Source organism: Diaphorina citri, unplaced genomic scaffold (assembly GCF_000475195.1).
Source record: "Diaphorina citri unplaced genomic scaffold, Diaci psyllid genome assembly version 1.1 scaffold298, whole genome shotgun sequence".
NCBI lineage: Eukaryota > Metazoa > Arthropoda > Insecta > Hemiptera > Psyllidae > Diaphorina > Diaphorina citri.
Window position 1 is genome coordinate 188,691 of NW_007377733.1, and position 14,001 is coordinate 202,691.

General features: G+C 37.8%; 1 protein-coding gene across 1 annotated transcript in view; it reads left to right on the forward strand.

Annotated features, from left to right (window-relative positions):
• Nucleotides 1-2,374: 2,374 nt before the first annotated feature.
• LOC103507222 overlaps nucleotides 2,375-14,001 on the forward strand; it is a 34,985-nt gene continuing 23,358 nt past the window's right edge. Inside the window, exon 1 of the mRNA XM_017443226.2 lies at nucleotides 2,375-2,565. The gene's annotated coding sequence lies outside the window, so the exon portion shown is untranslated. The remainder of the gene's footprint in view (nucleotides 2,566-14,001) is intronic.

Below are 14,001 nucleotides of genomic sequence, written 5' to 3' on the forward strand. Positions count from 1 at the left end.
TGATATCTCCACTAATTAAAAATGAGTAGTGCATGGTTAATGAGAAACTAATCATGTGTGAGCCAGACATGATTTGAATACACAAAGGCTTCCACTAGGTAGGTATTACTCATTAGTCATTATAGTTATCACCACTAGAAATTAAACATAATTTATTGGTAGGTATAGCTATAATTCTACATAGATAACTACATACGTACATCTACATAATATTTATTGTGTTACCTCTGTGGTCAATAACTTTGCTTAAAAATAAAACATTGGGTGTAGAAATAGACACCAAGAGCAAAATATGTAAAAGTTGAAATGTTATTGGTCGAAAAAGGCCGAATGGTGAAGAGGGTTGTTTTCCAAGCGGAGCGTCCTCGGTTCGAATCCGGGCTTTGACGGCAATTTTTAGATCAGAAAGGTAAAAACAGTGGCACACGTTTTACGTCTCATTCATACGGATTTTTTCATACGGTTTAATCATGTAGATGGCACTTGTGCTCCGGATACTACGCTTTTATTTTGCGTTTTAAAGTGTAGGTCACCGGTTCGATTCTAGCGAGAGTAAGACCGGCCATTCACTATCAGGTACACCTGACAGATAGGCCTGAACAGTGAATAGGTGAAACTGTCAGGTCTACCTGATAGTGAATGGCCGGTCTAAGAACAAATAATAATAATAATAATAATAAATAAAAAAACAGAAAGTCCAAGTTGAGAACCCTTTTGGAGCTTTATGCCACGCACTCTTTGCTAGCCAGGCTATCTATGTTTCTTTCTATCGTTTTTGGCGTTCGCAGAACTACCCGCACGGTGATTACCATCATACCCGTAATGGTACTACAGATCATTATCATTCCGGTGATCAAGAGAATGAAATTTTGGAAAAAAACCACCAGACATCATTCAAATTCAACAGAAATCATGTCTTACACATCTCAAGGGATTCCCAATGTGTTTCCGCGCTACTAAGTTTGCTCGTGAGTTCATGAACTTGGAACCAACGCCGCACCCCCCCCCCCCCCGTCCCCCGCGCCGCGAGAGAAAAGTTCCATGGGGATTTTACCGGACTTACGTTCGCTTCTCGGAAACTTTCGTTATGACGTGTTCCCCTGACGGGTTACACTTGTGTTGCCTGCGGATACCTAGAGTTTCCATTTGAGTATCACTTACCCCGGTATAATTTATGGGTAGGGGGAAAATTGTTGGTGCATGAAAGCCGAACAGAAGTTCGACGTTGCCAGATTGACGGTAAATGACGCGTACGATAATGAGCGCCGCGTGCGATAATCCCATGGGGGTATTGGATAATCCGGCGTATTTGCACAACTGGCGTACGGATATAGGGGAGGTGATTCTTGGAGATGACCATAGTGGAGATATGCCAGCCACTCACACTCAGACCGTTCAGACCGCGGGCTGTCAGACAATCTGAACGTGTGTGGCGGAAAAGGCTTGAGGGCGGAAAAGGCTTGAGACCTAGGTCTGGTCAGACCATCTGAGAGAACTGGGTCTGAAACTTTTTCTGCAACAGTCTGAGCTTGAGTGCTCGAATGCTTTATGATTTGTATGAATTTTATTAGTACAGCGAAAACAGGAAAAAAATCAAGCGAATCGCAAAGCGTGCGAAAATACAGGTAGATTTCGTTACCGGTTTGTAAGTTCTCAGTTCCACTCATTACTTCATAGTACCCGTGCGATGCTATTAATGCACTTGTTTCTTGATATTCATGTCACTTGGACCTATATTGATATATTCATATTCATGACCTCCATGAAGAGACAAATTAGGAGAATAATGACGTCCGTATTGTCCGTTCAGGAGAAATATCGACCTGTCAACTGAGTGATTAGGTTTGGGAGTACAGGCAAAACCTCATTCCTCGTCATGTTACTTTTAAGCTGTGTTCCACACATGGTCGTGGCTGGAGGGACGTTAAACAGAGAGTAGACCAGCTTAGTCTGGCTGGGGGACTTTAAACAGGGAGTATACCAGTAGCAATGTCACTTTATCCGGAGGTAAAAGTATAGAGGGATTTTAAAGTGAATAATAAAGGTGTGTTCACACTTAGTCGACCGGCCGTCGATCGACATCGATTCATAATAAATTCACATCGAGCGATGGCCGTCCACTATGTGTGGACACACCTTAAGAGTTGGATAAAGAGCCATAAAGTAATCTGTGGAAGTAATTTGTAGTAGGAGCAACAGAGAGGAAGATCAAGCTCAAAGTTCCAACGTAAAAGAACCCAAAGGGCTTGTAGTACGTCATCGAAAAACCCACCTTTCCAAATGAGATTACCGTACGGGGAATTTTGTACGGATATATTTAATTAAAGTACGTTATTTTGTTCCCACTCTCACGCGTGTTCTTATATTATCTGGCAACGCAGGGTAGCTAATGTAGTCTGTGGTTGTTCAGCTGTACCTGTACTTGTATTTTACTTGTTGAGTTCATCACCATCACTTGGAGCTAATCATCAGAATCGTTATCGTTTTCTAACTTGGAACAGTTTTCGTTAAACGCGACTAGTCCGATTTTATTTTTGGTTTAGTGCTTTTTTTGGAGAGAAAAAGGTAAGTGTTTTATTTAATTTCCTTTTTTAATTCGTCTTTTTCATCTCGTAAATTACGTACATAAGGTACCGAAAATGGGTATTTTCTTTCTGAGTTGGCAGTTTCGGAAAATATTTTTCCTAAAGGTCCAGATGAAATGTAACAAAATAAGAAAAATTTAAGCTAAAAAATGAAAAGTTCTAATCTAGCAACAGTTATTTAGCCTAACTTGATTTTGACGCTTCCAATTTGTTTAAAAAATTTCAGTACGTAGGTATTCTTCTTTTTTGGATACCTATTCTTCTTTTTTGTGTTGGTGAAAAGCCACAAGACACGGCAAATTAGGTATTTCTAGCATGTTTTATGTTCTCATATTTTACCTACGAAAGTTCAGAGTTTTTATTAAAAATAAAACTGGTAATTTAAGTTGTACCGGTAAATCCGGAACTTTTGCTTTAAGTTATATTTTTAATGCGTTTTGCTGATAGGTACGTTAATAGATCAGTACCTGCCGAAAATGGGTATTTTCTTTCTGAGTTGGCAGTTTCGGAAAATATTTTTCCTAAAGGTCCAGATGAAATGTAACAAAATAAGAAAAATTTAAGCTAAAAAATGAAAAGTTCTAATCTAGCAACAGTTATTTAGCCTAACTTGATTTTGACGCTTCCAATTTGTTTAAAAATTTTCAGTACGTAGGTATTCTTCTTTTTTGGATACCTATTCTTCTTTTTTGTGTTGGTGAAAAGCCACAAGACACGGCAAATTAGGTATTTCTAGCATGTTTTATGTTCTCATATTTTACCTACGAAAGTTCAGAGTTTTTATTAAAAATAAAACGGTTAACTTAAGTTGTACCGGTAAATCCGGAACTTTTGCTTTAAGTTATATTTTTAATGCGTTTTGCTGATAGGTACGTTAATAGATCAGTACCTACAACCTCGAGAGTTATTATGAAAGCTGTAATAGGTACTTCCATTATTTCATATACCGTCCAAATTCACCTTTTTAAATGCATACAAACACGAAGGAAGAAAGCTCATTGTGGTTTAGTAATGTAATTTCATGCTCCGATCAAGGAAGTTAGGTAAAAATTTGTAGAGAAATGGGAGAAAATTTAGGCGAAAGCTATGATACTTTGGTAGACTAGACCGGATTTCTGGATAATTTGTTGGCTAAATGTCGTAAGATGACAACAACTAAGATCTCCAATAATGTTCAATCTTGGATCTTCAAGAAGGCGGGAGAAACGTAGAGAAAGCTCTCTGAGTAGGTAATGACTTTTCGAAGGTAATGACTTTTCGTATTCCGAGATCCAACGTGTATAGAAGTAGGTACCAAAAATTAATAGAATAGTCCTTTCTTTAGACTACCAAGGTAGGACAGGTAGTCCCTTTATTCGAAAGCAAAAGTTTACTAAAAACACCACTTAATTGCGGTCATAGCAAGTATAGCAAAGGTTGAGTCCGGAGAGCACCCACTCGTAAAATTTGTAGAAAGTAAAGTAAGAAGAAGTGATGTTTACTGTGGGGAAGTAGTTTTCCCTCCTAAAGCTATTTTTTGACGTTCAGACGCCCACCGTTTCGCTTGATAAATTGTGTTACCTCTTTCTTCTTGTTTATTATGTTGTATTTCTTATATTCAGTTCTCGTAAGTTAACACCAAAAGGGGAAAAACGAAGCAGAGAAGTTGTGTATTGTTTGGTCATTCAAACCTTTTTCATTCTTTGAGTTCTTTCTATCTTACCCTGTGGACCGTTCTTTCTATCTTACCCTTTCAAAGAAAAAGTTGGCAAACGTATAACAATGTTTCATTCTGCTCTAAAGTGCGAATAGGTCTCTTAAAGGCTGCTCCCCGGTCTCTTCCTTCGATTCGACACTGGTTTGAAGAAATACTAGTGTGGTTCTGGTCGGGTTTAATAACCCAGCTTGATTCGGCTTGTGATTTGTGATCGATCATGACTCATGACTATTTGGAACATCAACAACAATAACAACAACATTAACAACAACCAGTGGTTAATGAGTAAATCATTACGGCCTCTGGGAATTCGTAGTTTTGGTTTAGCTTTAGGATTTATGAATTTCCGCAGCGTAGGACGGTTGAGCTGCTTGGGTTTGCTTTGGTTTCCAATCTATTTTACGGAATTTTGGCCTGAAATTAAAGTATGCACTCGTAGATAGGTACATATGTTATTTTCACTCTTATCTCAAGTTGCATAGGCCTACATGGGTTTTCTAATCTATTGGTCAAAGTTTTGGCCTGAAATTAAGTATTTTAAAGTGATCCAAGGGCCTAAAAGCCCGCTTTACATGATATGCATGACACGTACCGAGATTTCGAGGTATGAATTACAAATTCTGCACAGACAGGTGTCTGGAAAATTGATAAATCATACACGAGGTAAATCATATACCTACCTCCTTCGATTTTCCGTGGAAATTCATCCGTTCCCATGACAAACGTACTGGTATTCAGGTGGATTGTACAAACAGGCTTGCAATGCAGCATGCAATCATGGTCATATGAACCCCAATAATCTGATATTCAACTAATTCAATTAAACTTGGATGTGTTTTTCAAGTGAATTGTATTTAATGGAATTTTATTATTGATCAACTAATCGAGGGGGATTAACTCTCTTCCAAAACAATATCAAATACAAGTAGCCAAAACCCTATGATAACTTCTATAAATCAGAATCCAGAGGGTATCTGTTCTTGAAAGTATTTGGGTTAGAGGATCTTGGATGATCTTCGGAATTGGGAGGGAAATAGTTTGGTCATATGCGTAATTTCATGCGAAATCAATTGTCAACATAATAGATCAGGAGATCAGTAACTCATTCTGGTCGCTAATTTCTCGGAATCTCGAAAGTTTCTTAGCGAAATTTAATGACGAACATTTGTTATTTTTCAAATGATTACGATTTTCGGTAGCAGTAGGGATTCGAGATCAGAGCCTCCTAGTTTCTAGGGCTCTGAGAATTTCTTTAAACCGAAACTTGGTGCGGTGGGATCACCAGCTAAGTATCTTGTCTATTTAACCACCGCGGAAGTGGCTTCCTAATGTCCAAAATATTCTAGTCCATTTTTATTTCATGCACCACTGATTTTGGTTCCGTTGTGGGCGGATTGTACAAACAGGATTGCAATGCAGCATGCAATCATGGTCATATGAACTCCAATAATCTGATATTCAACTAATTCAATTAAACTTGGATGTGTTCATTCAAGTGAATGGAATTTTATTATTGATCATCTAATCGAGGGGGATTAACTCTCTTCCAAAACAATATCAAATACAAGTAGCCAAAACCCTATGATAACTTCTAGAAATCAGGATCCAGAGGGTATCTGTTCTTGAAAGTGTTTGGGTTAGAGGATCTTGGATGATCTTCGGAATTGGGAGGGAAATAGTTTGGTCATATGGGTAATTTCATGCGAAATTAATTGTCAACATAACAGATCAGGAGATCAATAACTCATTCTGGTCGCTAATTTCTCGGAATCTCGAAAGTTTCTTAGCGAAATTTAATGACGAACATTGGTTATTTTTCAAATGATCACGATTTTCGGTAGCAGTAGGAATTCGAGATCAGAGCCTCCTAGTTTCTAGGGCTCTGAGAAGTTCTTTAAACCGAAACTTGGTGCGGTGGGATCACCAGCTAAGTATCTTGTCTATATTTAACCACCGCGGAAGTGGCTTCCTAATGTCCAAAATATTCTAGTCCATTTTTATTTCATGCACCACTGATTTTGGTTCCGTTGTGATTAGAACTGATGTTCCCGAGATAATCGTTCTTGTCTTCAACAACTTTTCTCGACCATTCGTTGATTCATAACAATCCCAAACATCAAGAGTAGATATTACTCGCAGTAACTAATACGGGGTGGTTGTGATGTTGTTGTTGTTGTTGTTGTTGTTGTAGCGGCTTTAGCTATAGCCGAAAGGTGGTTGTGATAGATACCTCAGGTGGTGCTTTGCGCGACGTACGATAATGAGCGCCGCGTGCGATAATCCCATGGAGGTATTGGATAATCCGGCGTATTTGCACAACTGGCGTACGGATATAGGGGAGGTTATTCTTGGAGTTTGTGCGATGTTTTCTGATTTGTTTCTAGGAAATTGACCTTATGATATACTTTTTAAAAGCTGTAGCACTTTATGTCCTTTGTCAAATTCGTTTTACACTACCCCGACGAGACGGGACGCCACGGGAGATCCCAAAGCAATGTATTCTGAAATATGTCAGAGTAAAGGTACAACATGATAATACTTTATGTGATCCCAAAGCAATGTATTCTGAAATATGTCAGAGTAAAGGTACAACATGATAATACTTTATGTATTAGGTTCTTGGGTACTTACCCCATCAAGTTAGGTACCTACTTACTTCTCTATACGAAATTACCTTTTGGAAACTATTCGTAGGTGCCTTATAAAAGTGCGTCTAAACTACACTTGACGGAAGTCGATCGACATCGCCTGGCATAAAAGGTGTTAGGGTCAAAGGATCTCTCAAATCTCAAATTCTTTGTGGTAAAGCAGAGCTTTTTCACAACTTAGGGGGTCAAGGGATCTTAATTATTGGTGGAATGAAAAATGAAGTTCAAAATGTGGACATGTTTTGGACAATGTCGCGGTCGGTCGACCATAGTGGAGATATGCCAGCCACTCACGCTCAGACCGTTCAGACCGCGGGCTGTCGGACAATCTGAACGTGTGTGGCGGAAAAGGCTTGAGACCTAGGTCTGGTCAGACCATCTGAGAGAACTGGGTCTGAAACTTTTTCTGCAACAGTCTGAGCTTGAGTGGCGGGCTTTACAGACCTATACCAGGTAGGTACCCCAACACCCATGAGTGATGCGCCAGTCTGTCTTACCCATCAGCCAACAGCAATGTCACTTTATCCGGAGGTAAAAGTATAGAGGGATTTTAAAGTGAATAATAAAGGTGTGTCCACACATAGTCGACCGGCCGTCGATCGACATCGATTCATAATAAATTCACATCGATCGATGGCCGTCCACTATGTGTGGACACACCTTAAGAGTTGGATAAAGACCCATAAAGTAATCTGTGGAAGTAATTTGTAGTAGGAGCAACAGAGAGGAAGATCAAGCTCAAAGTTCCAACGTAAAAGAACCCAAAGGATCTTCAATACCGTATCATCACCTTTCTTTTTATTACTTTATTAAGTGGGCTTGACTTGATTTTCTCTATGAATGATTGAAAGTAATTTCCAGGGGTTATCACAGAATTTCTCTTTGATAGTACGGGATAGTCTGTCAATATAGGTAAAGCTTCATCAATATTTACATTGCTTAGTCTAGATCGCAGTATAGGTAACTAGCTATCACCTTAATCATACTTTCATACCTGTACCATTCTTATCTATATTGCCTGTTCATAGTTTGTTTATCTTCCATACCGTATTATCACCTTTCTTTTTATTACTTTATTAAGTGGGCTTGACTTGATTTTCTCTATGAATGATTGAAAGTAATTTCCAGGGGTTATCACAGTGGAGAGAAAAAGGTAAGTGTTTTATTTAATTTCCTTTTTTAATTCGTCTTTTTCATCTCGTAAATTACGTACATAAGGTACCGAAAATGGGTATTTTCTTTCTGAGTTGGCAGTTTCGGAAAATATTTTTTCCTAAAGGTCCAGATGAAATGTAACAAAATAAGAAAAATTTAAGCTAAAAAATGAAAAGTTCTAATCTAGCAACAGTTATTTAGTTCATGTCATTGATTTATATATTCATATTCATGACCTCCATGAAGAGACAAATTAGGAGAATAATGACGTTCGTATTGTCCGTTCAGGAGAAATATCGACCTGTCAACTGGGTGATTAGGTTTGGGAGTACAGGCAAAACCTCATTCCTCGTCATGTTACTTTTAAGCTGTGTCCACACATGGTCGTGGCTGGAGGGACGTTAAACAGAGAGTAGACCAGCTTAGTCTGGCTGGGGGACTTTAAACAGGGAGTATACCAGATTTCAGTACGTAGGTATTCTTCTTTTTTGGATACCTATTCTTCTTTTTTTGTGTTGGTGAAAAGCCACAAGACACGGCAAATTAAGTATTTCTAGCATGTTTTATGTTCTCATATTTTACCTACGAAAGTTCAGAGTTTTTATTAAAAATAAAACGGTTAACTTAAGTTGTACCGGTAAATCCGGAACTTTTGCTTTAAGTTATATTTTTAATGCGTTTTGCTGATAGGTACGTTAATAGATCAGTACCTACAACCTCGAGAGTTATTATGAAAGCTGTAATAGGTACTTCACATATTTCATATACCATCCAAATTCACCTTTTTTAAAAAATGCATACAAACACGGAGGAAGAAAGCTCATTGTGGTTTAGTAATGTAATTTCATGCTCCGACCAAGGAAGTTAGGTAAAAATTTGTAGAGAAATGGGAGAAAATTTAGGCGAAAGCTATGATACTTTGGTAGACTAGACCGGATTTCTGGGGAGAGAAAAAGGTAAGTGTTTTATTTAATTTCCTTTTTTAATTCGTCTTTTTCATCTCGTAAATTACGTACATAAGGTACCTTTACAATAAATTAGATACCTGTTGAATTACCTACCTGTTGAATTGAAAAACCAGAAGGTTGGGATTTGCTTCAGATGAAGGATACAGGGCCTCGTTTCATCAAACTATTGTATTACAAGACTTGTAATACAGGCAATTTAATTTACAAGCCAGAAGTATAAGCTTCATCAATATTTACAATAAATTAGATAACTGTTGAATTGAAAAACCAGAAGGTTGGGATTTGCTTCAGATGAAGGATACAGGTTACAACTTCATTGAACTTCACTTGTTCAATAAAATTCAATATACGAAAACACAAAGGTTAAGGTAACTTTCCAACTGTTCATTTTCCTATTCACAACTTCAATAGGGGATTAGGTGCTAGGGGCCTTCATAAAGCCACTGAATGATCGATCAACACAACCTTTATTATCAGATCTTTAAAAATTCCAGCCCTTTTGAAAGATCGACATCAGATTTCAGATCCCATTAAATCTCCTAGGTACATCGTTAGGAGCTCACGGTTAGTTTAACAACTCAACGCAGTTCTAAACGGTTAAACTCCGATTATTCTTAAGGAACTCGAATGCTGGATGTGCAATTTTCCACCTTGCTTTATTTCTCTCTCGGTGAGGACTAGCAATATTGTGTAGGTCTTATTGAATAACTTTTTATTGTCCAAGAATTTCCATTTGCCTGCAAGTAGATAGGTACCTTAAGTACCAAGTCCATCAGGATTTTCGTCTACTACCAACTTTTTGGGCTGCGGAACAAATCACCCCTACGGCGACGCTCGTCCGCCGTGGGTGTGGAAGAAACATAGACACAAGTTTCACATAAATATTAAGATTCATATTTATTAATAGATAAATAAAATACAAAAATTACATCGTATTCCTACGACAGGACAGAATCAAAATGAATGGATCGTGAGAAATTGATAGAAATAAACGTTAAATTTCAGGAAGAAAATTCCTGTAGGAAAAAAATTCATAGAAGTAAACGTTGAATTTCAGGATTTCCAGGAAAAAGATTCCTGTACGAAAACTAGAACTAACGTCGAACAGCGGTAATAATTCTTTAGTCCGTCTTCTCAGTAGGTGCCTATTGCGATTTTTTTTAAATAAATTTATTTTAAAAGGGGTGCAATTTTGAATGTCATAATATGCCCTACCTACTAAGAGTACCTAATACAGTACTACATAATATTATCCATTGATTAATTCGCGTTAAATTAATAAATAAATATTTAAATAAATAAATGGTGTATGAATTTATTGTCTTTTACTATTTAATTATGATTACAAAATACATCCTACCCACATGATTACAACGATAAATTCACCATTAAACACGTACATAAAATTCGAAGGAGAATACGCCGCTCCCTCTGAACATTTTCCCTTTGCATTGCAAGAAAAAATATCCTTTGCAGAGAAATATTGAATTCCACACAGAAAGTACAAAACACAGCAACACCAGACACCAACTCTTATTGACAATCACATCATGAAGTTTTAGTAGGACTTTTTTAATCGAACAAATCCTTTCGATTTAATAGACCATGTAGCTATGCTCCCCGAAGATCTCTTAAATCAATGTTTTGTGCCACCTGGAAAGAAGAAAATAGGAGATTAGCGATAAACGTGCTCTATCTCTCTGTGTAACTTCTCTCAGGATCCTAGGAAGTTTCTTGCTAGTAAACATAAACTAAACACTAAACGATACTAACCCATGACAGCCGAGGCCTACAAATCACACCAAACTTAACCAAATACTTCTTTCTTTTTCGCTAATATCTCGGTCGCTCCACGTCAGAGTGCATCCTAGGAGATTATAGTCGATTTTTATTTAAATAAAGTGGAACAACCCAAACCAAGACTAACCAAAGATATATAGGGTCTTTCATTAAGAGTGATACCTTTTCATTTTTGAATCAAATGAAAACGGCTTTAGCTATCAAAGAGATTTTGGTTTTATTTTGATCCCTAGAGTATGCCATTTTGTTTGGATTAGGACAGAATTCAAATGCCCACCGCGACTTTCCTAATTTTTACTAGCAAAAATGGACTCGACTACACCAATATTGGATGCCTTTATCCAACATATAGGGCTGTAGCTCGACGAATGTTGGCTTCAAGATCATCGAAAGACCTTGGACTGTTGGCATAGACGAGGAGATTATAGTCGATTTTTATTTAAATAAAGTGGAACAACCCAAACCAAGACTAACCAAAGATATATATAGGGTCTTTCATTAAGAGCGATACCTTTTCATTTTTGAATAAAATGAAAACGGCTTTAGCTATCAAAGAGATTTTGGTTTTATTTTGATCCCTAGCGTATGCCATTTTGTTTGCAATAGGACAGAATTCAAATGCCCACCGCGACTTTCCTAATTTTCACTAGCAAAAATGGACTCGACTACACCAATATTGGATGCCTTTTTCCAACATATAGGGCTTTAGCTCGACGAATGTTGGCTTCAAGATCATCGAAAGACCTTGGACTGTTGGCATAGACTTGAAACTTGAGATATTGCAAGTTTCGTTTTCCGAATCAAAATCCTGGTTAGCCTAGGTTAGGAACCGAGCTTTTTTTTAAATCATAAAATACCTACTAAACATAAACTAAACACTAAACGATACTAACCCATGAGAGCCGAGGCCTACAAATCACACCAAACTTAACCAAATACTTCTTTCTTTTTCGCTAATATCTCGGTCGCTCCACGTCAGAGTGCATCCATTAGTTAGAAAACAAAATTTCCTACTATTTTCATTGTTATTTGACATATTTATTCAGTACCGGTCCGGAGTTAGAAGCAGTTAAATTTCAGCAAGATCGAGCGAAGAAAAAAAGTTCGGCTCTTATGGGCTAAGCTAAACAGTAGGTACCTATATAGGTACCAGGTAATTAAGTTATCGGTTTTTCTTATCAGGTTTTATTGTTAGAAGCTGTTAAATTTCAGCAAGATCGAACGAAGAAAAAAAAGTTCGGCTCTTATGGGCTAAGCTAAACAGTAGGTACCTATATAGGTACCAGGTAATTAAGTTATCGGTTTTTCTTATCAGGAAAGTCATTTAAAAACAGAAGTTTACTCCGGTTCTCGATTATGTGTTTAGAGTAGTGCGTAGATTCTGCCCACCATTCTCTGAAACCGAGTGGTCAATTGGATTGAAACAGACACAAAATAATGAAATAATAGAATGTAAAAAGAAAGAGAGAGAGGGAGAGAGACCGATAGTAAAATAAAGATAGAAAGATATTGTGAAGGTAGACCTTAATAGTAAAAAAGAAGAAAAAATGTATAGGTAATTTGGCAAAAAAAAAAAAAAAAAAAAAAAAAAAAAACCGAGTGCTCAATTGGACTGTCTCTTCGTATGAGGGTTTCTAGTTCGAATCCCGACCTCTAGTCTGGAGGAAGACCTAGTTACGAGTATTTCGAAAGGTGTGTTCACACATAATCGAACGGCCGTCGATCGATGTCGACTGAACCGTCCACACTGCCTCGACAACATAGATTCACCTAGATTCATAGTTTCGTGACGGCCGGTCGACTATTATGTTTGGACTCACCTTTAGATATGAAAGCGAGAATGTCTGATTTTTTCTCCGGTGCTGTTGACATAGGGTGGAAACACAAAAAACTTTACCAGAAGACCTGACCGTGTTACCTGATTCAATTGACCCTTCCAGTTGAGAGGGCCACCCAGTCAAACCTAGCACCCCTGGTTGTAATGCCAGTGTCCAACCATTACTCAGTAATACCGAGTACTTAAGGTATAGGTACGTGATTGTTACGATTTAGCATGGTCTAGGTACCACCAACTCTGATGTATCGCAAAGAACAAAAACATTCCATTCTGATGATGTCAATTGGACTGTCTCTAGTCTAGAGGAAGACCTAGTTACGAGTATTTCGAAAGGTGTGTTCACACATAATCGAACGGCCGTCGATCGATGTCGACTGAACCGTCCACACTGCTCAACAACATAAATTCACCTAGATTCATAGTTTCGTGACGGCCGGTCGACTATGTTTGGACACACCTTTAGAAAAGAAAGCGAGAATGGCTGATTTTTTTCTCCGGTGCTGTTGACATAGGGTGGAAACACAAAAAAACTCTACCAGAAGACATGACCGTGTTACCTGATTCAATTGACCCTTCTAGTTGAGAGGGCCACCCAGTCAAACCTAGCACCCCTGGTTGTAATGCCAGTGTTCAACCATTACTCAGTAATACCGAGTACTTAAGGTGTAGGTACGTGATTGTTACGATTTAGCATGGTCTAGGTACCACCAACTCTGATGTATCGCAAAGAACAAAAACATTCCATTCTGATGATTGCGAGATTTCGCTATTCGGGGTAATCCTGGTCGAAATTCTATAATAACTATACGCAGGTAGGTCTACAGTCTGCATTGAAAATTAATGTGCAGACGTTGATTTGCAAATACCACGGTGGGTACTTACCCTAGTAATTCAGTATCAAAGTACGAGTTACATGGAATTGATTAATGTTAGTCAGCTTTGGAAAAAGAAAAAAAAACTCAATGTAAGCTGCACGTAATGAGTAGGTAATCGTAAATTGTAATTGGTAGGTATAACAATAAAAAGTGAGTACTGCTCACTACTCATCACTCATCAGATCTAGAAAACCTTCTATAGTTTCTAAGAACATCTTCATATAATATTACGTAGGTACCAAGGTATGATAAGGTTAAAATTATCCGAATCCCCTGAATCAACTGAAGTATGGGAATCTAATAACAAATATAAATACTAGGTGCCTATGTCTGTGTCTATATACTGGAAAAATAACTCAATGAAAAACTGCACTCACGAAATTTTCTCAAGATCGCGTAGAAATATCTAATAACGCATGAAGAACTTCGATGTCGAC